At 39.2% G+C, this 25,910-nt stretch overlaps 1 protein-coding gene and 1 long non-coding RNA gene across 6 annotated transcripts in view; one reads left to right on the plus strand and one right to left on the minus strand.

The window, feature by feature from the left end:
• AIG1 (androgen induced 1) overlaps positions 1-25,910 on the minus strand; it is a 313,679-nt gene that overhangs the window by 15,513 nt on the left and 272,256 nt on the right. The window lies entirely within an intron of this gene.
• LOC109252540 (uncharacterized) overlaps positions 12,102-25,910 on the plus strand; it is a 141,454-nt gene continuing 127,645 nt past the window's right edge. For all 5 annotated transcript variants that reach the window (XR_008422870.1, XR_008422869.1, XR_002074071.2 and 2 more), the window contains exons 1-2: positions 12,102-12,224; positions 13,231-13,318. This is a non-coding gene — a long non-coding RNA (uncharacterized LOC109252540). The remainder of the gene's footprint in view (positions 12,225-13,230; positions 13,319-25,910) is intronic.

Genomic DNA, 25,910 nt, shown 5'->3' on the forward strand with positions numbered 1-25,910 from the left:
AAGTCCAAGATCAAAGTGCTGACAGATTTGTTTCTTGGGGAGGGCCCTCTTCCTGGCTTGTAAATGTCCACTTTTGCCTGTTCAGTGTATCCTTACATGGTAATGAGAGGAGCCTCCGGTGTCTCTTCCTCTAAGGGCACTAATCCCATCATGGGGGCTCATGATCTCATCTAAACCTAATCACTTCTGAAAGGTTCTGCCTCCTGATACAGTCATATTGGGGGCCTGGGTTTCAACATATGAATTTGGTGGTGGGGGGGGGTGCAAACATTCTGTCTATAACAATAATCAAACTTGTTGTCAAATGTGTGTGTGTGTGTGTGTGTGTGTGTGTGCATGTGAGTGTGCTACCCATTTCTTTTGTCACACCTGTTTTGAGAACTGAGAAGTCAGAGATGCCTGAGCACACCTTATCCCCTACACCTACAGATAGGGCCCCTGCTGTCTTTTGGCCTCATTCTGCCCCAGCCTACCAGGTAACCTGTGCTGGCCATATCAGGTTTTGACATTAGTGGAGTCTTAGCTCATGTCTTCCATGAATTCCTTTAGATTGGTGCTGTTAGAAATCCCGAAGCTACTTGATGGTACTGTGCCATACATTTTAGGTATCTTTGTTGACCTCCCCTTCCCCAAACATAAAACCCTATAGTCATATGACCTCTCCTATATCATCATGCTCTGTCTGTATGCTTCTTCCCTTTTATTCTAGTTTTCTGCTGCTGTCTTTCTTCTGTAGTTCCAATGCAAATAAACTTCCCTATTTCCTTAACCAGTCCCATATCCCAAAATCTTCTGCAGGCCTCCAGGGACATCGCAAATTCAACATGGTTAACGATGGACCTTTAATATCCCCTTGCCCAATCTACCCCCTACAAACCTATGTCTCTGCCATTGACTAGTTCAGTTGGTAACACCACCACCAATCCAACTGAATTATCCTTTTGTTTCATTCAACATCCTATCTATCAAGTCGTCTAGGATTTACTCTCAAAATACTGCGTGTATTAGAATAGAAGGAATAAGCATTTAGAATAGAGCCCCCTGGTTTTTTCAATTAGAAGATCATCCCCTGCCAAAACTCAACCATTTTTCTTGAGGGTGGCTAATTTAATTGATATGTAGTCAAATGTCTGTCTATATTTTAATTATTAGTTACACATGCATATTTAAAATAACACATAAGGGGCACCTGGGTGGCTCAGTCGGTTGAGCGTCCGACTTCGGCTCAGGTCATGATCTCGCGGTCTGTGAGTTCGAGCCCCATGTCGAGCTCTGTGCTGACAGCTCAGAGCCTGGAGCCTGCTTCGGATTCTGTGTCTCCCTCTCTCTCTGCCCCTACCCTGCTCATGCTCTGTCTCTCTCTCTGTCAAAAATAAATAAACATTAAAAAAAATTAAAAAATAACACATAAAATACCAGATATTACTTTAGAAATTAATATCCTCACACATATTTCATTAAAGTTTTATTTAAACTCTTCATGCATAATTTTAACATCAAGCTTTTTGTGGTGCTGGAGCCACTTGTGTAATTAATATGGTTTTCTAGAGCAAATCATGGTCAGTTCTGTGGTGTTGGAGACATGGCATTTTTAGAATCCAGATGTGATTCTGTCTCTGAAAACATTTCCTAAATATCACAAGAACTCATGAAACAGCTGGTTTTTTCAACTGTGTATTGTAATCCTCTCTATGTAATCACTTAATACATTTGTTTTAAAGTAACCTTTCAGCTGCTTTTTTGTAACACCATCTAACACTTGGAATTGTGAGTCATAATCCCAGGAAAAATTACTGCCTCTCTATTAATTGACTTTGCCTTTAAAATTTTTTTCAACTGAGTTAGAAGACTTCTCTAAGAACCCAGACTAGCATTGATTCAAGTCATTTCAGGCCAATGTGCCTTCTCCAAACAGAGGGCAGCTATATGCCCAGTTGGCCCGGGACAGTCCTAGTTTAACATGTTATCCCTGTGTAATTGTCAATAAAACCAGTTCAGATAATTAATCATATCATCAAGTACCAGTGTGTTGTACCAACTAAAGTAAGTGAGAGAACTCCCTTAATAAGAATTTATAAAGATTCAGATATGATGTCCCTCTGCTTTTTCTGAGGGACCTGTGTGGGTGGGGGCCACTATTTCACCTTTGGGCAAAAACAGCATTTCTCATGAGTTTTCACAGTACCCTCCCAAGTGGTCTTTCTGCTTCCAACATGTCTCCCTCAGTCCAGCTTCTACTGTGCTGTCTTCTCTCCTGCTTATGACCCTATAATTGTTCCCCAGTGACCGCAGGATTCTATCCAAGCTCCTTATGTGGCTTATAGTGCCCTCTTTTACTGGATCCCCTTTTGCTTCCTAAACTCATTTCCTGCCATTCCTTATGTGATAGAGTGAATCGTAGTCCCTGCCCCACCCCCCCTGCCAAATATGTCCACGTCCCAATCCTTAGTACCTTTGAATATTACCTTATACAAAGGGACTTGGCAGATGTGATTAAATTAAGGATCTCGAGATGGGGAAATTATCCTAAAATTACCTGTGTGAGTCTCAGGTAATTACAGTGGTCCTTTCAAGAGGGAGGCAAGCAGGTCAGTGAGGAAAAAGGAAATGGGAGGGAAGTCAGAGTCACAGGAAAAGGTGATATGATGACAAAAGGAGAAATTGGAGACATTTGCTTTGAAGATGAAGGAAGGAGCCACAAGGCAAGAGATGCAGACCCACAGTAGAAGACGAAGGCAAGGAAACAGATTCTTCCCTCGGAGCCTCTGGAAGGAGCCAACACGGCTGACACCTTGACTTTAGCTCAGTAAGACTGAGTGTGGATTTCTGACCTCCAGGACTGTAAAGAAAATAGATTTATGTTGTTTTAAGCCACCATGTTTGTGGTAATATGTTACAGAAGCCATGGGAATTACTATGCCCTACTCAGTACTTTGTGCTCCAGCAATCCCTGTCTGTCTGACTCTCACCACCAGTCATGCTTTTTCGTGCTTCTGCTATTTTTCTGCCATCCCTGCTGCTTGGAATGCCCTTCTCACCATCTTCCTTTCTCCCTCCAGCCCCCATTTGCTTGGTCAAATCCTATTTGTCCATCTGACTCAGCTTGGACTTTCCCACTGATCTCTACACCTACATCCACCTAGGAGGGATCAGTACCCTTCCTCTGGCTCCCATGATCCCATATACATTTCTCTAGCATTTCCTTGACAATAGTTTACCAAAATTGTCTGATTGTCATCTCCAACAGTCCAAGAAGGGACTGTGTGGAGGGACAGTGTCTTTTTTTTTTTCTATCTCCATATTGAGTAGGCACTTGATAACTATTGAATTAAAAAATTTTTTTAAATAACTTAATTAATAAATATTTCTTGAATAAGAAACATTGGGCTATTCCTTGCCCATTTCCAAGTGATTTGAGGAAGAACTGCTTATGTTCAGTATTGTATTATGTATCATCCTAGAAGAAATTGTGATTTGCTGCCAATTGGAGAGATCCTAAGAACCAAAATGGAAGAGTTCCGGGTTTCTTTCATCCCCCATTGAGATGGTTTTCTGGAATCCTGGCTCAGTGATAGATGTTTAGTGTATCAGAGGAAGCTTTCCCCTCAGACAAACTCATTCACCAGGGTCTAGGGGTCCAGACTCTAAGCTCTATTGGGTAATGCATGCTTAAGTTCAAATCTCTATGTCCCAGAAATGTCTGACCCAACAGTTTAGCCTAACTGGACTGTGCTTCTCCTCAGACAGGTCTTTCTGTCCTGACACCTTTGCTCACTTCTTTTCCTCCTCCTAGGATGCTGTTCTCTCTCAATTTCCATGTTTTCAACATTCCCATCCACTGAAGTTCAGCTTATAAAGCTATCCCAAATCCTCATTGGCCATTTCGCAGTTCAGATGAGAGGATGTGAGTAAATCAGCCCAATCCATCACTATCATAAAAGCAACTGAAGATCAAGTTCCTCCAAGATGGAGCCAACATCTTTTTCTGCAAAGGAGAGCACGTTTTCAGAGGAAAGCAAGCCCAGCTTTAGAAGCGTGGTGAAACCTGCCATATAGGCCTCTGAGCATTCTCTTGCGTATATTTTGTGGCCCATTATGGTAATTTCTTTTCCTCTTTACCTTCTTTGTAACTGGGCGATTATACTGCCAATCCCTGGGCACTATAATTTGCATTGCAATATGAGGCTCCATTTGATGCTTGCAAATTATGGACCCAGGGCTGAAGCTCTGATGTGGGAGTTGCTGCCACATAAGTCAGAAAAAGTTACATATACATGAGTGCAGCTCTGGGAATAAAGGACCTCTTTTCATAATCGCAATTTAATATTTAAAAATAAAAGCTCAGTTACAGAAAAATAATAGGAGCAGGCCCACCATAAAAGGAAAAGAACCAAAATGAAGTACTCTCATAAAAGTTTCATAAAATACAACCACACACATATTATACACTTGGGAGAAATACCATAAAATTTCTACACTGGAAGAGGCAATGTTCCCTCGATCTCCTTTCGTGTTCAACAAGGATTTGTTCTGAATTCTGAAGTCCCTACTAGAGAGTGTTCACAAGCATCATGGCATTTTGGAAGAAAGAAGTTACAGTCACTGGGTTGGGAAGATGGGAAAAGAGCGATGGGCTCCATCCAGGGAAATCATAGTGTATTGGTATCAGAGGACAAGATTTTCATATAGATGTGTTCTTCCTTACTTAGGTTTTAGAAGAATGCATAGTTTCTGTTGATCATGAATTCAGAATAAAGCATGATAGGTTGAAGAAGGGCACTTTCTCTAAAGGTAAGAGGATGTGAGTTCTAGTCTCATTTTGCTGCCTAATTGTCTGACAACCCTTGAACAAGACCTTGGTTTCTTCATCTATTTATTATGTAAATTGAATGAGGATATCTTCAAAGTCCCTTCTGTGTTTAATGTTCTAGGCCTATCATCCAGTGCTCATAGTATATGAAGACTAGTTTAATCAGGGTCACAGCCATAGCCACCCAGGCCAGATTTTTATCTGGGAAATATTATTCCAGCATTTGATGTACATAAGGGAGTTAGTGAGACACCAAATCCAGTCCGGTAGTTTCCCCATCTCTGTTATGTTGGTTTGGGCAAAATGCATTTTATTCTGTCCCTGAAATCTTCAAGTTAATTTCTCTCTAGAAGACATGAATGTATATGTGAGTGTGAGTGTGAATGTGTGTGTGTGTGTGTGTGTGTGTGTGAGAGAGAGATAGAGAGACAGAGAGACAGAAGGAGAGACAGAGAGACAGAGAGACAGAAGAAGAGTGAGTGTATTCTTAGAAGTAGAGTTGAAAGACATACAATTCACAAAACCAAGGGCAGAGAGGTGAAAATGAGGCAGTCTTGAGTCAGTCTGTTAGGAGAAAAATAGCAAAAAAAATTACCAATAATAATAAATAACACTCAGCTAATGCTCTGTTGTCTGCACTTTAGCTATAGTCTTTGTTTAAATAAGATTTATTTGGAGAAGAGCAATTTCAGGTCCTAAAAAATTCATTAAATGAAATTATTTATTTAAAAATTATGTACGACAAAATTCTTCTAATTTTCAATTAAGGTCTACCTATTTCAAAAAATATCTAATAAAACAAGTTATGGTAAAAATTCCAAGGCTGCTGCCCTAGGACACAGAGGTTCTCTTGACTTCTATTATGAAATTTGACCCATGTGGAATTTTACATAAAATAAACTGGTAGGAACAATCTACAATGACAATTAAATCTTATTTTCTGGTCATTTGACCTGTTTGGGGGCAGCATGGTAGAAGACGAGGGTTCAGACTTTGCGGTTAGGCAATCCTGGCCTTAATCCTGGCCTTCCTTCCTCATGGAGGAAATGCCACTAATATGAACAGATGTGAACATTACTCTCTAGCAGTCACCCCATGGTCATGGGTGACCAGGCTAAGATGGGCTCCCTCACTGCCATTCTAGCCCCACTGTCATTGTGAACATTCCCCACCCCCTACAACTTTCTGTGTTCTCATTGGAAAGTCTAATGGCCACTTCTGAAGGAAGTCCTTACCTGCATCAGGTGGGGAGCTGGGATGGAAGTGTCTAGAATCACTTCAAACAATGTACAGAATTTACAGAGAACCCATTCTGGGGGAAGTGCTAAGAAATGTACAAACACAAAAGTGCTGGCTGCTGAAAAGAGGTCCTGTCATGCCCCTCAGAATACTCCAACAATTTGTCATCATTTTGAAAACAGCAACAAACAAATAGACAAAGAGAAAGACATGACAATGCCTCAGTATGGTCTACGTGCTCAGACAGGATCTAGTCCCTGCCTATGTCTCCCACCATTCTCTCGTCACTTTTCTCTGGCTATACTGGTCTTCAGGTCCTTGCATTCCTGTTCCTTCTGCTTGCAAAGCTCTTCTCTGGATCTTTGCCTGGCTCGCTCCTTCACTACATTCAAGCATCTTTTTGAAGAGGTCTTCTCAGGCCACTCTGGGTAAAAGAGCTTCTCTCACTTTTCTGCCCTTCCTCCTTTACTCCTTCCCTACCTTCCTTCCCTTCCCTCCTCCTATCTCCCTATCCTCAGTTCTCCCTTATTATTGTTATTCATTGCAGTTACCATTACTGGGAGTTTATTTATTTATTTTCCTTATTTTTCTTTAATTGTCTTTCTTGCCCACATTAAAAAAAAGTTTATTTATTTTTGAGAAAGAGAGAATCCTATGAAGGCTCTGCACTGTCAGGGCAGAGCCCAAGGCAGGGCTTGAACTCACAAACAGCGTGATCATGGCCTGAGCAGAAATCAAGAGTCAGATGCCTAACTGACTGAGCCATCCAGGTGCCTCTTGCCCACATAGTTTTTAAGTCTTACTAGAATAAAGGGTTTGTGTCTTGTTCGTAGCTATATCTTGATTGCTTGCAACATTACCTGATATGTAGTAGGCACTCACTCAATATTTGTTAGATGGATTAATAAATAAACAGAGGGGCAAGTGTTGGGGAAGGTCATCAAAAAGATGTGACTGCTGGTTGACCCATAAACTAGACCCAGGTGATCCATGGCTCCTCATTCCCTCCCCTGTCCTTGGGATGTGGGTTCAGCCTGCCTTTTCTGCTCCCAGAGGCTGCTCCAAGGACATGACCTTGAGATAATGATGTGGTATTGAGCACACCTGCACAGGATACTTGCCTAAACCCAGCAAAGGCCTTTCTCTGTCTCTGCAAACTATTAACATTTGGAAGGTGGGTACAGGGATCCATTCGTCTTGCTATCACCCAAGACAAGCTCCATCTGTAAGTTCCCTTTGCTTAGTAAAACTACTGCTTACCAACCTGGAGTGGCCTGCCTCTTTATTTTGGTCTCTCTCTGCCTTCTGAATGTGGGCTTCAATTTCAGATTATACCGGAGAAGCTCCCAAGAGAATTGCAAACCAACAGCAAGAGAAGCAAGAGACTGGATTTTCTCTCCTACTAGGTCATAACTTTCCAAATCTAGGGTGCTAGAATTTTCCAAGTGCATTTCGGTTTGGAGTTTTAATGAATTGCTATATTCAGTTTGCAGATTTACGTTGTTTTAAGCCACCATGTTTGTGGTAATGTGTTACAGCAGCCATAGCAAATACTCTGCCCTACTCAGTATTTTATGCTGCAGCAACCCCTGTCTGACCCTCACCACCAATCATGTGCTTTCCTGCTCTTGCTATTTTGCTGCCATCCCTGCCGCCTGGAATGTCCTCTCCCTTCCTTTCTTCCTCCAGTAAGCGTGGACATTCCCACTGACCTCCACACCTACATCAGCCTAGGAGGGGTTAAGTATCTTTTCCCAAACCACCGCAGCTAGTAAATGACAAAGCCAAAATTTAAGCATAGATGTATACATTAAAGCTATCATATGTATATATTTACTTCTGTCATGTAAATTACATGATAAATCATTCTCACATTATTGTCTTTGTTTCTTTTTTCTTTCTTTCTTTCTTTCTTTCTTTCTTTCTTTCTTTCTTTCTTTCTTTCTTTCTTTCTTTCTGTTTATTTATTTATTTTGAGAGGCTCCCCACTGTCAGCACAGAGCCTGACATGGGGCTCAATCTCACAAATCGTGAAGTCATGACCTGAGCCAAAATTAAGAGTCCAGTGCTTAACTGACTGAGCCACCCAGGTGCCCCATTATGTTATTTTATTTTTAAGAATGGTTTTAACTAAAATATAACCTTTTTCCTTTCCATATAAAAGACTGACTTTTGGGAGAAGAGATGACAATCGATGACAAATGTCACTTTTTAGAACTAAGAAAGAGATTTCATTTGTTATAAAATGTAAACTCAGAATACGTATTTAATAACAGTTTAATACAACTATATGAGGATGTTAGGAGAGGGAAAATGCCTATAGGTGAGGAATTGTAAGTGTGAGAGGCCTAATGCCTCATTACCATGGTAGGAAGTCAATAGAAAAAGTGGGAATATCAAGAAACAATGGTTAGGGACACCCTCTCTCTCAAAATCGATAAATAAGCTTAACAAAAAAGAAAAAAAAAGGTTAAAACCTGTGTTAGAAACATGGAGGTAAGTATCAGAAGATACAGGGAAAGGAGCTGAAAGTAGCCATTCGTGTAGCAGGGCTTGGGGATGGGGAGGGTTGGAGGCTGACAGTACACTTGACTTTCAATATTTAATTTGAGTATTGTCCTGATGCAAAATAAAATAAAACAAATGCATGCACATTGTAGATAACTTACAAAATAAAAATTAATATAGGAAGAATGAAGATTGTATCTGAAAATTTCACCACCCAAATTTAGCTATAATTAACATTTCAATCTGTTTTCCTCCAATAAATGTTTTTGTTAAAAACTTGGGGCACCTGGGTGGCTCAGTCAGTTAAGCATCTAACTCTTGATTTCAGCTCAGGTCATGTTCTCATGGTGGTGAGAAGGAGTCCAGGGTCAGGCTCTGGGCTGGGTGCAGAGCCTGCTTAAGAGCCTCTCTATCCTTTTCCTGCTGCCCCTCTGGGCATGCTTTCTCTCTGTCTCTCTAATAAATAAATAAATAAATATATAAACAAACAAACAAATACCAGAAACCCCCCCCAAAAACAAAACTAAATATATTTATGTATATTCACATACCTCTCAAAAAAGATTCTTTTTAAAGGATACTTAATATAATAGGTATTATTTTATGTGATTATAACCTTTTCCTATTTTTTTTTTTGCTTAATATTCAGTTGTATGGATATTGTGTAATTAGCTATTTTCCTATTGTTGGCATTTAACTTTTAAAATGTATTACTTCAAAAAATGTATTATTTCATTTAGTCATTATAATAATGTTATGAGTTACTTCTCATTATCGTCCTCTTTTTAATCAAAGGAACCTTGAAAAGATTACATAATGTGCTGTTATGGGCCGAGTATGTGCCCTCTCTTCATATGTTGAAGTACTAACCCCCAGCACCTCACAATGTGACTGTATTTAGAGACACAGCCTTTAACAAGGTAAGTAAGTTAAAGAGAGGTCATTAGGTGGATCCTAGCCCAGTATGACTGGTGTCTTTATAAGTAGAGGAAGTCAGGATATAGACAGGAAAACAAGGAAGACCATGTGAGGACAGAGAAAAAAAGAATGGTCATCAACAAGGCTTCCAATCCTGCCCACATTTTGATCTCTGACTTCTAGCCTCCAGAACTGTGAGAAAATCAATGTTTGTTGGTTACACCACTGGATCTGTGGTACGTTATTTTGGCAGCCCTAGCAAACCAATGCGTGTGCTATGGTCATGTCACCATTGAGGTCTAAATCTGGGTGCAAAATACAAGTCTTTTGAATCCATGCATGTATATACATGTGGATAAGCATTCAGCTTCTCTCATAGTCATGATCATTATTGTATGCAAGCTGATACTTTCATCTTTTCCCTTTGCTTTTATTTCTACTCTTCTCTCTACCTCTTCTTATAATGTTTCCAAGTTCTCCTTCTACTTCTTTACTTTGTTTTATTCTTTCCTTGGAAATGGTTGGGCACTTCTTTCCATAAACATTAGTTTTGGAATACTCACAGATCTATTCTTTGTGTCCTGACTTGCAAATCTGTAACCATCTTATGTTCTGTCTCCTCAATTTGTTCTTCAAGCCACATTATGGTTAAGAACATAATGCTACCCGAGTTCTTGGTTGCTATTTGACAGAGCAACAAACTCCACAGCATGATGTAGTCTGTAATATGAATTGAGATTTGATGTGATTAAAGAAAGAAAGAAAGAAAGAAAGAAAGAAAGAAAGAAAGAAAAAGAAAAAGAAAATAGTCTTTGGCCTCAGACATTTTCAACTCGTAACAATCATAATTTTTACCTGGTTTCTCCTTGTTATACTCTTTGGGCATTATTTTCTTCCCTAGCAAAATCCCACCTTCTTCTCCAGGATCTTATGATCAACAAAAATAAGTAACAGTCTTTCTTTGGAGCAATTCTTACCTTTATTTAAGCAGATGCTAAATAATTATAGACACACTTAGCATTTAAAGAGTGTGTTTCCTTTTAAGTCCTTAAAGCACATGTTCACATTCATGTTTCCAATGTAAAAACAAATTTCACACAGAAGAATCAAAGAGAACAATAAAATTTGAAAAACTCATATCCTGACTACTTCTGGTAAATAGAAATGGGACAGGTGTTTGCTTCATCCTCCTGGAATCAATATTTTATTCTAAAGAGAATGGAAGTCATTCTGGCTTAGAATCTTTAGAAATGAGGAGGGCTCTGAACTCTTCTTTCTTAAAGTGCAGATGTGAGTTACGTGCACACACCATTGGCAGATGAGTTAACATTCAGAGATTAGTTGTGTCATGCATCTATTTTCCAGGCTCCAGATTAAAATATCTTGACAGTGACAATGAAAATTGATGATGAGGGTTGCTAGACACTGAAGATTTTTTTGGAGTTACTGTTCTTGTGTTCTGGAATCCACTTTCTTGAAAGTCTTCAAAAATTTGATGCCATCTCGTATATATTTCCCCAGCAGTTATTTATTGTTTTTAAGTTTATTTATTTAGAGAGAGAGAGAGAGCAGGCATGAGCAGGGGAGGGGCAGAGAGAGAGGGAGAGAGAATCCCAAGCAGGCTTCGCACTGCCAGTGCAGAGCACTATGCGTGGCTCTGTCTCACGAACCATGAGATCTTGATCTGAGCCAAAATCAAGAGTCGGATGCTCAAACAACTGAGCCAACCAGGTGCCCCTCCCCAGTAGTTCTTTCTAAAGGCAGAGATATGGATTTAAATGGTCTCAAGATCCCTTGAGACTCATTGAGCTGAATTCACCACCTACCTTGCAGGCCATCAGGTGGAGTTAACCATTAACCTCAGGAAGTGCCATGGTCCATGAAAATAGTAGTTAATGGAAAGCTTACCCAAAGTTGTTATAGGATCCTTTTACCTTTGTCTCAGATATTTTATTTTATTTTATTTTATTTTATTTTATTTTATTTTATTTTATTTTTTATTTTTTTTTCAATATATGAAATTTATTGTCAAATCGGTTTCCATACAACACCCAGTGCTCATCCCAAAAGGTGCCCTCCTCAATACCCATCACCCACCCTCCCCTCCCTCCCACCCCCCATCAACCCTCAGTTTGTTCTCAGTTTTTAAGAGTCTCTTATGCTTTGGCTCTCTCCCACTCTAACCTCTTTTTTTTTTTTTTTTCCCTTCCCCTCCTCCATGGGTTTCTGTTAAGTTTCTCAGGATCCACATAAGAGTGAAAACATATGGTATCTGTCTTCCTCTGTATGGCTTATTTCACTTAGCATCACACTCTCCAGTTCCATCCACGTTTCTACAAAGGGCCATATTTCGTTCTTTCTCATTGCCATGTAGTACTCCATTGTGTATATAAACCACAATTTCTTTATCCATTCATCAGTTGATGGACATTTAGGCTCTTTCCATAATTTGGCTATTGTTGAGAGTGCTGCTATAAACATTGGGGTACAAGTGCCCCTATGCATCAGTACTCCTGTATCCCTTGGGTAAATTCCTAGCAGTGCTATTGCTGGGTCATAGGGTAGGTCTATTTTTAATTTTCTGAGGAACCTCCACACTGCTTTCCAGAGTGGCTGCACTCTCCTCAGATATTTTAAATGGGTTAGAATTAAGATGAAGGGTGTCTATAACATCTAGAGGATGGATCTGCAAAAGGACTAAAGAAGATGTCATTTCTTTCATTTTTCATTTGTATAATTTCTAAGAAAGGTAAGTCTCTGGAGATTCACTGATCTGTTCTAAAGAACTGTGATTGCAGTAATTTAAACCTCTTTAATCTGGAATTTGAGTTAAAAACCACCACCAAATTACAAGACTGCCAAATCTTCCTTCTTTTAATAGTGTGGACGAAATATAATCCCAGCAGAGTTTTTCTCAGAACTCATCGGAACGCCTGGGGAGAGTAATATGAAGAATCCAAAATGAGTATGGGTGCATAAAATAATAAGCATGTTTTTATGTGTTTCAAGTCAGTTAAACATTTTCACTCCATGAGTGTGAAAGTAAGCGTTGGCCTGGAAAATACTGCTGGATTGTATTAGGACTGTTTTTTGTTTTTTTTTTTTTCCTGTAAAGGCATATATTTTTAAAAATTGCAATTTTATGGAGATACAGAGAATTGAAACTTGCATTGCAGTAAAATCTGAGCAATTGTATGATTAAACAGTTTCCTTCTTCCCTAGAGACATGTGAATAATAAAAATAGCCCTAGGATCATTTAATGTAACCTTTGTTCATTCAGACTTTCACTCAGCACTTTTTACTTGTGGTTGAGTTTGCTTTGTTAATGGATTATTTACGTGATCCCAATTTTACTCTCATCTTTAGATTCTGAGGATTATAATAACAATAACGCTTATGGAAGTATTTGTGAAATTTAAAGCAAACATCTCTCTCTCTTCTTAATTTTTTTGGACAGCACAAGTTTTAATATTTTTATATTTTTTCTCCTTGTTTTCTCCTTGTTTGCTGTCATTTTTATGACCTCAAGTCCATACTGTGGGTAAGATATAATTCAACATCCTCAGACATTCTCTTTATGTTCAGCTTCACATGAGTGTACCTAGTGGGGGGGATACAGATATATTTCAAGCCCTCCACTGCTTACCAGTTGGCCAAGCTTAGTTTTCTTCCATATGTTTCTGGTTTAATATTTTGAGTTTTCAGTGGGCAAAAAGTGTTGGTAATTCTCAAGGTTCTACATTTTCCTTTCTAGACTGGTCCAATTTAGGAAGTGGAATCCTCTAGTGTCATAAGGGGAGAGGCAAAGCCTTCAATTCCTCCTATGTTACTGAAATCTCGAGGTAAAATATTACATATTGGCATCTTTTTATTTCATGGATGTTGTCTTGTCTTCCCCATAACATTTGAACTTTTGAGGTTAGAGCTGTGCCTCAGTTTATTTTGAATTCTTCTATCTGTGTCCCTAATAGGTGTTCAGTAAATACTTGCTTAAGTGAAATTAACTTTTAGTATTTGATGGGATGGCAATTACTAATGCCAAACAGTTTGGTATTTTCTTTTTTCTCCTCACACCACGAACTTTTTTTTCTTTTTAAATCTAAGTTAACATATAGTGTAATAATAATTTCAGGGATAGAATTTAATGACTCATCACTTACACATAACACCTGGTGCTCATCCCAACAAGTGTCCTCCTTATTGCCCATCACCCATCTAGCCTTTCCCCCACCAAACATCCCACCAGCAACCCTCAGTTTGTTCTCTGTATTTAAGAGTCTCTTATAGGTTGTCTCCCTCTCTGTTTTTTTATATTATTTTTGTATATCTTACCATATGTTCATCTGTTTTGTATCTTAAATTCCACATATGAGTGGAATCATATGATATTTGTCTTTCTCTGACTGACTTATTTAGCTTAGTACAATACACTGTAGTTCCATCCACATTGTTGCAAATGGCAAGATTTAATTCTTTTTGATTGCCGAGTAATACTCCATTGTGTGTGTGTGTGTGTGTGTGTGTGTGTGTATGTGTGTATATATATATATATATATATATATATATATATATATATATATATCTCACTTCTTTATCTGTTCATCAGTCCATGGACATTTGCGCTCTTTCCGTACTTTGGCAATTGTCAATAGTGCTGCTATAAACATTGGGGTGCATGTGCCCCTCCAGATCAGCTCTCCTGTGTCCTTTGGATAAATACCTAGCAATTGCTGGGTCCTAGGGTAGTTCTATTTGTAATTTATTGAGGAGTCTCCATCCTGTTTCCCAGAGTGGCTGCACCAGTTTCCATTCCCACCAGCCATGCAAATGGGTTTCTCTTTCTCTGCATCCTCGCCAACATCTGTCGTTGCCCGAGTTATTAATTTTAGCCATTCTGACAGGTGTGAGGTGGTATCTCATCGTGGTTTTGTTTTGAATTTCCCTGATGACAAGTGATGTTGAGCATTTTTTCATGTGTCTGTTAGCCATCTGGATGTCTTCTTTAGAAAAGTGTCTATTCATGTCTTCGGCCCATTTCTTCACTGGACTATTTGTTTTTTGGGTGTTGAGTTTGATAAGTTCTTTATAGATTTTGGATACTAACTGATGTATCATTTGCAAATATCTTCTCCCATTCTTTTGGTTGCCTTTTAGTTTTGCTGATTGTTTCCTCTGCTCTGCAGAAGTTTTTATCTTGATGAGGTCCCAATAGTTCATTTTTGCTTTTGTTTCCCTTGCTTCCAGAGACATGTCAAGTAAGAAGTTGCTGTGGCTGAGCTCAGAGGTTTTTGCCTGCCTTTTCCACTAGGATTTTGATGGCTGCCTGTCTTACGTTGAGGTCTTTCATCCATTTTGAGTTTATTTTTGTGTCTGGTGTAAGAAAGTGATCCAGGTTCATTCTTCTGCATGTTGCTGTTCAGTTTTCCTAGCACCACTTGCTGAAGAGACTGTCTTTACACCATTGCATATTCTTTCTGGCTTTGTCAAAGATTAGTTGGCCATACGTTTGTGGGTCCATTTCTGGATTCTCTATTCTGTTCCATTGATCTGTGTGTCTGTTTTTGTGCCATTACCATACTGTCTTGATGATTACAGCTTGTAATACAGCTTGAAGTTTGTAATTGTGATGCCTCCAGCTTTGGTTTTCTTTTTTAGGATTGCTTTGGCTATTCAGGGTCTTTTCTGGTTCCATAAAAATTTTAGGATTGTTTGTTCTAGCTCTGTGAAGAATGCTGGTGTTATTTTGATAGTTATTGCATTGAATATGTAGATTGCTCTGGGAAGTACTGACATTTTAACAATATTTGTTCTTCCAATCCATGAGCATGGAATGTTTTTTGATTTTTTAATGTTTTCTTCAATTCTTTTCATAAGCTTTCTATGGGTTTCAGTGTATAGGTTTTTCACCTCTTTGGTTAAGTTTATTCCTAGGTATTTTATGGTTTTTGGTGCAATTGTAAATGGGATTGATTCCTTGATTTCTCTTTTTGCTGCTTCATTATTGGTGCATAGAAATGCAACCTATTTCTGTACATTGATTTTATATCCTACGACTTAGCTGAATTCATGTATCAGTTCTAGCAGTTTTTTGGTGGAGGCTTTTGGGTTTTCCACATAGAGTATCATATCATCTGCGAAGAGTGAAAGTTTGGCTTCCTCCTTGCTGATTCGGATGCCTTTATTTCTTTGTGTTGTCTGATTGCCGATGTGAGGACTTCCAACCCATGATGTTGAATAACAGTGATGAGAGTGGACATCCTTGTCATGTTTCTGACCTTAGGGGGAAAAGCTCTCAGTTTTTCCCCATGGAGGATGATATTAGCAGTGGGTCTTTTGTATATGGCCTTTATGATCTTGAGGTATGATCGTTGTATCCCTGCTTTTTTGAGAGTTTTTAATCAAGAAAGGATGCTGTATTTTGTCAAATACTTTTTCAGCAGCTATTGAGAGGATCACATGGTTCTTATCCTTTCTTTTATTAACAAGCTGTTTGGTATTAAAATTAGTGTCCTTGGGTCATCTTGACAATCTGTATTTACCCAAAGCAATCCCTGAGCCTCAGTGCATTACTCCATTTGGTAAAGTAATTAATTCATTCAGTTATTCTCAAGCAATTCATTTTTAGTTTTCTTTCTTTTTTTAAGTTTATTTATTTTGAGAGAGAGAGAGCATGAGCAGTGGAGGGGCAGAGAGAGAGGGAGAGAGAGAATCCCAAGCAGACTCCACCCTGTCAGCCCACAGCCCGACTTGGGGCTCCATCTCTTGAACTGTGAGACTATGACCTGAGCCAAGACCAAGAGTTGGGAAAAACAAATGAAAAAGAGAAAAAAGAGACAAACAGAAAAGTATCGTTCTAAATAGAGAACAAAATCATGGTTACCAGAGGGGAGGTGGCTAGGGGGTTGGGTGAAATAGATAAAGGGGATTAAAAGGATTCTTATCATGATGAGCACTGAAAAATGTGTAGAATTATTGAATCATTATATTGTACACCTGAAACTAATATAACATTGTGTGTTAATTATACTTGAATAAAAAAATAATTGAAAAAAAAAAAAAAAAGACCAAGAGTTGGGAGCTTAACTGACTGAGCCACTCAGGTGCCCTTACTTTTAGTTTTCCTAATTCCAGTAGAACTCTGTATCTGCCTTATTTTCTTCATGCTCATATTTCTTCCTAACTTCTGTGTCTTTGTATACTTCTGTATCTTCCTGTACTTCTCTATTCCAAAGTTCTCTAAGTTCCCAAACAGCTGAACTTTGACCTTCAGAGGGATTTGCCATCATTTCTCCAAAACAGTTGCTGGGTATTGTGTGCTCATTTGTCTGGAGTTTTTGACCACAATGAAGCCATGCATATTTGTTCTGGTTGCTTGGCTGCCCAGACCTACATGATTATTCTATTTCTTCCCATCTGAGTATACTTCCAGGTGTGGGGGATTACATAAGTCTTCATGTGTATTCAGAGTAATCACTCCTGAACTTAGTCTAACCAAAAAGGGGAAATTATCGGACATTCATGGGGTACCTCATGGAGGGGAAGAGGAACTGTGTAGGCCAGGAGTCTGATTGGCTGGAGGGCTGTCAGGCCCAGAACCAGGGGTTCAGTAACCATCACATTCCTCCTGTCTTCCCCTTCCCACTTCTCTTTTCTCTTCTCTTTCTCTGGATTGGTTTAATTTTCTCCTACTTCTTACAGGCTTTCTACATGTAGTAAAAACATGTAAAAATATGGCTGGTTCATATTCACATCCTTCCAGTTCTAGAAATTAAAAAGCAAGATGCTATTAAACAAACAAACAAACAAACAAAAAGTTAAGGTTTTTGCAGTAGGGGAGGTCAGTGAGGGAGCAGCAGTTGGTGGTGTAGAGAGAGATCTGATTAGAGAGAATAAATATAAAATAAAACTAGAGGCCAAAATGAGCTCTTTGGGTATCCATCCCAGTGTTCAGTGCTTGTGGGTGAACATGGAGTCTGGTTTGCTGTCGCAGTGGGAGAGCAGCTGCTGCAGAATTCCAGGTTGCCTCTCCTTCCCCCTGTGAGCATGGTCTCCATCACTTGATTCAAAAGGAAATTTAGGGTAAATGAACTCATCTTCTACATATATCCAAGTCTCTCTGTGTAGAAGTTTCTTCTGTCACCCTGTGCTTCTCTTTTGCTAAAAATTTTCACCTTTAAAAGGTACATATTCTCATTCCACTTATTAAAAAAATCTACTTACTTCTCAACTCTCTTCAGTCTGGTTTCTACCTTCATCACACCCTGAAATCATCTTGCCAACTTCACAATGATCTCTTAATGACTAACTTGTATGTTTCCTTCTCTAACTGGTCTTCCTTATCCTTTCTAAGGTTCAACACTGATATTTACACATTTTCAAAACTTGTTCCTTCTTTGTCTTCCAGGATGCCACTTTCCTGTGGTTCTCTCTCTGTGTGTCTTTGCTGTATCCTTTTTTCCCGTGTTTCCTATAAATGTTGGCATTGCTAAGAATCTTTTTAATTGTTTTCTTTTGGTATTCTCTAGATTCCATTTGAATGAACTCGCCTTTACTCTTCTCTTACAATGATTTCCAAATATTTACTGTGAGGATATTTCTTGATCCTGATCTTTGGATCTGTTTTTCTAACAACCATTGGACAGCTCCATTTTTACAATCTCTAAACCCCTAAAACTCAGCATGACACACATCAAGTTCTTTCTCTTTGTCTTTACCTTTTCCTTCTTTACTCTCTATCTGGTTCAATAATAACATCCTCCAACAATCAGCTGGGGCAGAGATGATGTTGTCTCTCAGTATCTGTTCTCCTATCCTTCCATAGTAATGCAATTTAATGGTTGTAGCTGGATTAATGACCACTCAGAATAAAGGTTACTTCTCCAATCTCCCTGTGGCTATATTTTAGCCAAAGGAATGCAAATAGATGAGTCATATGGTGGCTTTTGAAAACCTTTAAAATATTGCTAGCATCTTTCTTTTGCCCTTATTTTCTTTGTGCCTTCCTCCATCCTGATGCCTGGAATGTGAATGTGATGACAGGCACTTGAGTAGCCATCTTGGACCACATGACTGAGAGCCACACATTGGGAACACTGAATGTGATGACAGGAGCTTGAGTGGCCATCTTGGACCACATGACTGAGAGCCACACGTTGGGAACACTGAATTATATGCGGGAAGGAGCCTGGCTCTCTGAGGGCTTCGTGGAGCAGAGCCATTCATCCTACATTGGCAACTTCTGGATTTACACACAAGAAATTAAGCATCAGTCTTCTCTAGCCTTTGCTATGTTTTGTCCTTGTTACTCATAGCCAAACCTAATTCTCACTGATGAATCAGCCAAACCCAAATCCTAGAGTAATGCTAGACTATTCCCTCTCTTCCAAGACCCATATCCAATCAGTCATCAAGTTCTATTGAATCTACTACTTTGGTATCTTTCTCTCTTCTCTTAAGCCTTATGTTTCCAATCATGGCCTGCAGTTTCATCCTTATCCAATATATGCTCCACACTGCCCCTGAAATGACCTTTGCAAAAGAGACTAAATCCCTGATTAGCCACCTGCAATGATTCCCACTGTCTACAGTTCTTAGTTTGGAAAACACTTCATGATCATCACAGTTCATCTTCTTCCACTCTACCAAACTGGTGACTCTCCAAACTATGGTTCTGGACCATGCCACCCTATTACATATCGCTGTGCCTTTGCATGTCCTGATCCTATGATCTGGCATGCCCAGTCTTTTTTTCTTCCTCACCATTCATCTATATCCTTTATGGAGCATTTTCCTAATTCCCAAAGAGAGGAAGGGGACTGATAACTTCTCCCTTTGTGATAGGATGAACATTACATGTACATATGTGTTGCAGTTTTTACTCTGTCCCACAATTACCTGTTTATATGACTGACTCTTTTAGACTATGTGCTCTTTGATGATAGAAACTGTATTTCTCTTTATTTTTAAAAAATTTTTTAATGTTTATTTATCTTTGAGAGACAGAGAGAGACACAGTGTGAGCGGGAGAAGGGCAGAGAGAGGGGGAGACACAGAATCCAAAGCAGGCTCCAGGCTCTGAGCTGTCAGCACAGAGCCCGACACGGGGCTTGAACCCATGAACTGCGAGATCATGACCTGAGCTGAAGTCGGATGCTTAACCTGACTGAGCTCTGCTTCCACCTTTGCACTCTATCTGTGTTAGTTCCTATTGCTGCTATAACAAATTAGCACAGGCTTAGTGGCTTCAAACAAAGCAAGTTTATTATCTTAGATTTCTGGAGATAAGAAGTCTTAAAATGTATTAGCTGCATTCTCTGGGGAGAATCTATTTCCTTGTCTTTTCCAGCTTCTAGAGGTTGCCCACATTTCTTGACTCCTGGCCCCCTTCCATCTTCAAAGACAGCAGTGATGGTCAAATCTTTCACACTGCATTACTCTGACTCTGACTCTCCTGCCCCACTTTTTCACTTATAAGGACCTTTGTGATTATATTGGGCCCACCCAGAGAATTCAGGATAATATCCTTCTCTCTCTCCATCTGATTAGTGATCAATCTTAATTCTATTTGCAAACTTAATTCCCCTTTGCCACATGACAAGCATATTCAGAGGATCCAGGGATTAGGACATGGATGCTTTTCTACCTACCACACCATGTCAAGTCTATCCTTACAACATTAGCCATCAAAATGGTCAATTAGAAACATTTATCAGATAACATCACAGCTCTGCTTGAAACCTGTCAACTTCTGCTCTCAGTTAAAGTCCTTATAATAGTATTTCTTATGCTTTACATTGTCTGACCCTCTTCATGCTCCCTGACCTCTGGCTTGCTCTACCCCAGCCAGCCGCAGACATACCAAGGACAATCTTGTCTCAGAGCCTTTTCCTCAGATAACTATATGGCTCACTCCCCGATTAGCTGCAGGAATCTGATCAATTCTCAATTTGTCAGTGACTTTCTGGACAAAATTATATAAAGTAGCAACTCTCATTGCTCTGTCAATTCTTATTGCCTTATTCTGTTTTATTTTCTCTATGGTTCTTATCCTTATATTGCCTACTGTATATTTACTGCTGTCATTTCTAATTTTCTGTCTTACCTCTGTGAGCTAGGATAACAGTTGGATTTTTTTGTTGTTGTTCACTGTTGTAGATCTAGTCCTTACAAAAGTGTCTGACACATAGGAAGATTCCAATGAATATTTACTGAATGAAATAACTGGATGCATGCATACACATATGAAGCACCATTGCTCTATCTGAAGCTGGAAGGGGTTTATGAGATGAAGGAAAATGGAAGGCCAGTGTTAAGTTGAGTGACTGGATTTATCACCATTTATTTATTTATTATTAAAAAATTTTTTTTAATGTTTATTTTTGAGACAGAAAGAGACAGAGACAGAGCATGGGTGGGGGTGGGGAGGGGCAGAGAGAGAGGGAGACACAGAATCTGACGCAGGCTCCAGGCTCCGAGCTGTCAGCACAGAGCTCCATGCCTGGCTCGAACTCATGGACCATGAGATTATGACCGAGGTCAGATGCTTTATTGACTAAAATTAATTTTTAAAAGTGTTTATTTAGAGAGAGAGAAAGAGAAGGGGAGGGGCAGAGAGAGAGAGAGCAAGAGAGAGAGAGAGAGAGAGAAAACCCAAGCAGTCTCTGCATTGTCAGCACAGAGCCTGACACAGACTTGATCCCATGTACTGTGAGATCATAACCTGGACTGAAATCAAGAGCCAGACACTTAACTGACTGAGCCACCCAGGCGCCCCAATTACAAATTTATTTTTTAATAAAAAGCATTGTCTCATCTTTACCATTCAATGAAGAAGCCCATATCAGCCTCCAACGAGAATTCGTAAGTCACTGTGGCTCGTTTTTAAAGAGTTATAATAATTTGCTTTAAATATACTTCAGGACACATAGACCAATGGAATAGAATAGAAACCCCAGAACTAGACCCACAAAAGTATGGCCAACTAATCTTTGACAAAGCAGGAAAGAATATCCAATGGAAAAAAGACAGTCTCTTTAACAAATGGTGTTGGGAGAACTGGACAGCAACATGAAGAAGGATGAAACTAGACCACTTTCTTACACCATTCACAAAAATAAACTCAAAATGGATAAAGGACCTGAATGTGAGACAGGAAACCATCAAAACCCTAGAGGAGAAAGCAGGAAAAAACCTCTCTGACCTCAGCCGCAGCAATTTCTTACTTGACACATCTCCAAAGGCAAGGGAATTAAAAGCAAAAATGAACTATTGGGACTTCATGAAGATAAATAGCTTCTGCACAGCAAAGGAAACAATCAACAAAACTAAAAGGCAACCCACAGAATGGGGAAAGATATTTGCAAATGATATATCAGACAAAGGTTTAGTATCCAGAATCTATAAAGAACTCACCAAACTCCACACCTGAAAAACAAATAATCCAGTGAAGAAATGGGCAGAAAACATGAATAGACACTTCTCTAAAGAAGACATCCAGATGGCCAACAGGCACATGAAAAGATGCTCAACATCGCTCCTCATCAGGGAAATACAAATCAAAACCACACTCAGATGTCACCTCACGCCAGTCAGAGTGGCTAAAATGAACAAATCAGGAGACTATAGATGCTGGAGAGGATGTGGAGAAACGGGAACCCTCTTGCACTGCTGGTGGGAATGCGAACTGCTGCAACCACTCTGGAAAACAGTGTGGAGGTTCCTCAAAAAAGTAAAAATAGATCTACCCTATGACCCAGCAATAGCACTGCTAGGAATTTACCCAAGGGATACAGGAGTGCTGATGCATAGAGACACTTGTACCCCAATGTTTATAGCAGCACTCTCAACAATAGCCAAATTATGGAAAGAGCCTAAATGTCCATCAAGTGACGAGTAGATAAAGAAATTGTGGTTTATATACACAATGGAATACTACATGGCAATGAGAAAGAATGAAATATGGCCTTTTGTAGCAACGTGGATGGAACTGGAGAGTGTGATGCTAAGTGAAATAAGCCATACAGAGAAAGACAGATACCATATGTTTTCACTCTTATGTGGATCCTGAGAAACTTAACAGAAACCCATGGAGGAGGGGAAGGAAAAAAAAAAAAAAAAGAGGTTAGAGTGGGAGAGAGCCAAAGCATAAGAGACTCTTAAAAACTGAGAACAAACTGAGGGTTGATGGGGGGTGGGAGGGAGGGGAGGGTGGGTGATGGGTATTGAGGAGGGCGTCTTTTGGGATGAGCACTGGGTGTTGTATGGAAACCAATTTGACAATAAATTTCATATTAAAAAATTTTTAATAAATTAAAAAAATATATACTTCAGGAGCAGGAGAGATTGCCAGTAGCACAGCAGTCCCAGGGCAGATGCCGTGAGAGGCAGCACCTGGGGAGCCTATCCTAGCATGCTCTGGGAGCCTCCAAGCCAAGACCAAAAGAGGAACACATCTTAAGATTAACATATTTTGATTAATTAATTAAATTTAAACATTTCTCATTTGAAAACATGAAAATGCTTCCTGTTCACTTTCTTTCCAATTGTTTTCTTTCTGTTTCCTGGAAATGTTGGAAATAACACCCCTTATCAGCACATATATGTTCCTGACAGAAATCCTATGTTCTGCAAATGTTTAAGTGGTAAAACTTATAAGATGAAACAGACACACACACACACACACACACACACACACACACACGAAAACAGTATATCCAGAAAATCTTAAATCGCAGAGTGAGTTTTCTGGGTACAATAGAATTCTCTAACTGTAGGCATAAGAAACCCATAAGGAACTCATAAACACAGAGAACAAACTGAGGGTTGATGGTGCGTGGGTGGGAGAGGGGAAACTGAGTGATTGGCATTGAAGAGGGCATTCGTTGGGATGAGCACTGGATGTTATATGTAAGCGATGAATCACAGGAATCTACCCCCGAAACCAAGAGTACACTGTATACACTGTATGTTAGCTAACTGGACAATAAATTATATTTAAAAAAAAAAAAAAAAGGAGAAGAAAGTAGCCCAAATTTCATGCAAAAAATATTCTGGTAATGATTGATGGCTCCTCCCTGAGGCAACTGAAGAACCCTGGTGCAGAAACTACCTTGTGCTTTTCTGTGCCCCAAATCATATGTCTGAACCTATTTCTTACTTCCATCCCATTCCAGAACGTTTGCCTTAGCTGTAAGATACTTTATATAGTTTTGAAATTTGAAAAAAAACCCTGAAAGAAACAAAGCCAAAAAAAAAGGCATCAGGTCCTTTTTTGGTCTGTGTTTATACTAACCAAACAAAGAAACAGCTAACGAAATTTCCTGTCCTTTAATGTTTATCCAGCATCGGTGTTTCAGGTGTATTAATTTTATATATAACTTTCAGAGTGATGGATATGCTCACTCTCTTAACTGTGTCATAGTTTATGGTATATGCATATATCAAAACATCAAAATGTGCACTTTAAACATGTGTAATTTATTTATTTTTGCCAATTATACCTCAATAAAGGTATTTTTAGAAACTTAAAAATGCACACACACACACACACACACACACACACACACACACACAGTTCTCCTTCTAAAGCTCCAATGCCCAATAAACTCCTGCAGCTATCTACATTAATTGAAATTAAAGAAAACTAGAAATTCAGTTCCTTAGTTGCCCTAGACACAGTTCAAGTGTTCAATAGTCACATGTGGCTGGTGGCCCCCATGCTGGACAGTGCAGACATAGAACATTGCCATCATTGCAGAAAGTTCTATTGAATAGCTTTGTTGTAAATAATTCCTCATTTGCTTATTCTTATTTCCATGCCTCACCTTACTGAATGCCTCTTATCAAAGCAGAGGTCTCCTGCTTTCTGCCTCTGCATAGAAACTAGAGCAATTTTTCTAAAATGCAAATTTGCTTATCACTCTCCTGCTCAAAATCTACCTCCATCCCCCACCAGATGAAATCCAAACTCTTGCAAGTAGAAACCGTGGAAAGACCTCCCTGTCCTCCTTTCCTGCCTTCTCCCTCTCCTTTGTTCTCTGTGCACTTGTTCTCTAGAAACATTGGTTCACCTTGATGAAGTCCCTATAGTTCATGTTTGCTTTTGTTTCCCTTGCCTTTGGTGACGTGTCTAGTAAGAAGTTGCTCCAGCTGAGGTCAAAGAGGTTGCTGCCTGTGTTCTCCTCTAGGATTTTGATGGTTTCCTGTCTCATATTTAGGTTTTCATCCATTTTGAATTTATTTTTGTGTATGGTGTAAGAAACTCGTCCAGTTTCATTCTTCTGCTTGTCACCATCCAGTTTTCTCAACACGATTTGTTGAAGAGATTGTATTTTTTCCACTGGATATTCTTTCCTGCTTTGTCAAAGATTACTTGACTACATAGTTGTCAGTCCATTTCTGGGTTTTCTATTCTGTTCCATTGATCTATGTGTCTGTTTTTGTGCCAGTACCATAGTGTCTTGATGATTATAGCTTTGTAATATAGCTTGAAATCCATAATTGTGATACCTCCAATTTTTTTTTTCTTTTTCAGGATTGTTTTGGCTATTTGGGGTATTTTGTGGTTCCACACAAATTTTAAGATTGTTTGTTCTAGTTCTGTGAAGAATGCTGGGGCTATTTTATTAGGGATTGTATTAAGTGTATACATTGCTTTGGGTAGTATAGACATTTAAACGATGTTTATTCTTCCAGTTCATGAACATGGAATGCTTTTCCATTTCTTTGTGTCCTCTTCAATATCTTCCAGAAGTCTGCTGTAGTTTTCAGAGTACAGATCTCTTTTCTTAGAGATCTTAGGTTTTCTTAGGTTTCTTTATCTCTTTTCTTAGGTAATTCCTAGATATTTTATTGTTTTTGGTGCAATGGGATTGATTCCTTGATTTCTTTTTCTGCTGCTTTGTTATTGGTGTATAGAAACACAACAAATTTCTGCACATTGGTTTTATATCCTGCCACTTTGATGAATTCATGTATTAGATAAAAGCCTTCTGCACACCAAAGGAAATGATCAACAAAACTAAAATGCAGCCTACAGAATGGGAGAAGATAAAGGGTTAGTATCCAAAATCTATAAAGAATTTATCAAAATCAACACTCAAAAAACAAACAACCCAGCTAAGAAATGGGCAGGAGACACGAATAGACAGTTTTCCAAAGAAGACATCCAGATGGCTAACAGATGTATGAAAAGATGCTCAACATGACTCATCATCAGGGAAATACAAATCAAAACCATGATGAGATATCAGCTCAAACCTGTCAGAATGGCTAAAATTAACAACACAAGAAACAACAGATGTTGGCAAGAATGTGGAGAAAGGTGAACTCTCTTGCACTGCTGGTGAGAATGCAAACTGGTGCAGCCACTCTGGAGAACAGTATGGAGGTTCCTCAAAAAACTAAAAACAGAACTGCCCTATGATCCAGCAATTA

This window comes from Panthera pardus, unplaced genomic scaffold, assembly GCF_024362965.1.
Source record: "Panthera pardus isolate Hobbes unplaced genomic scaffold, ASM2436296v1 HiC_scaffold_17, whole genome shotgun sequence".
Classification (NCBI taxonomy): Eukaryota; Metazoa; Chordata; class Mammalia; order Carnivora; family Felidae; genus Panthera; species Panthera pardus.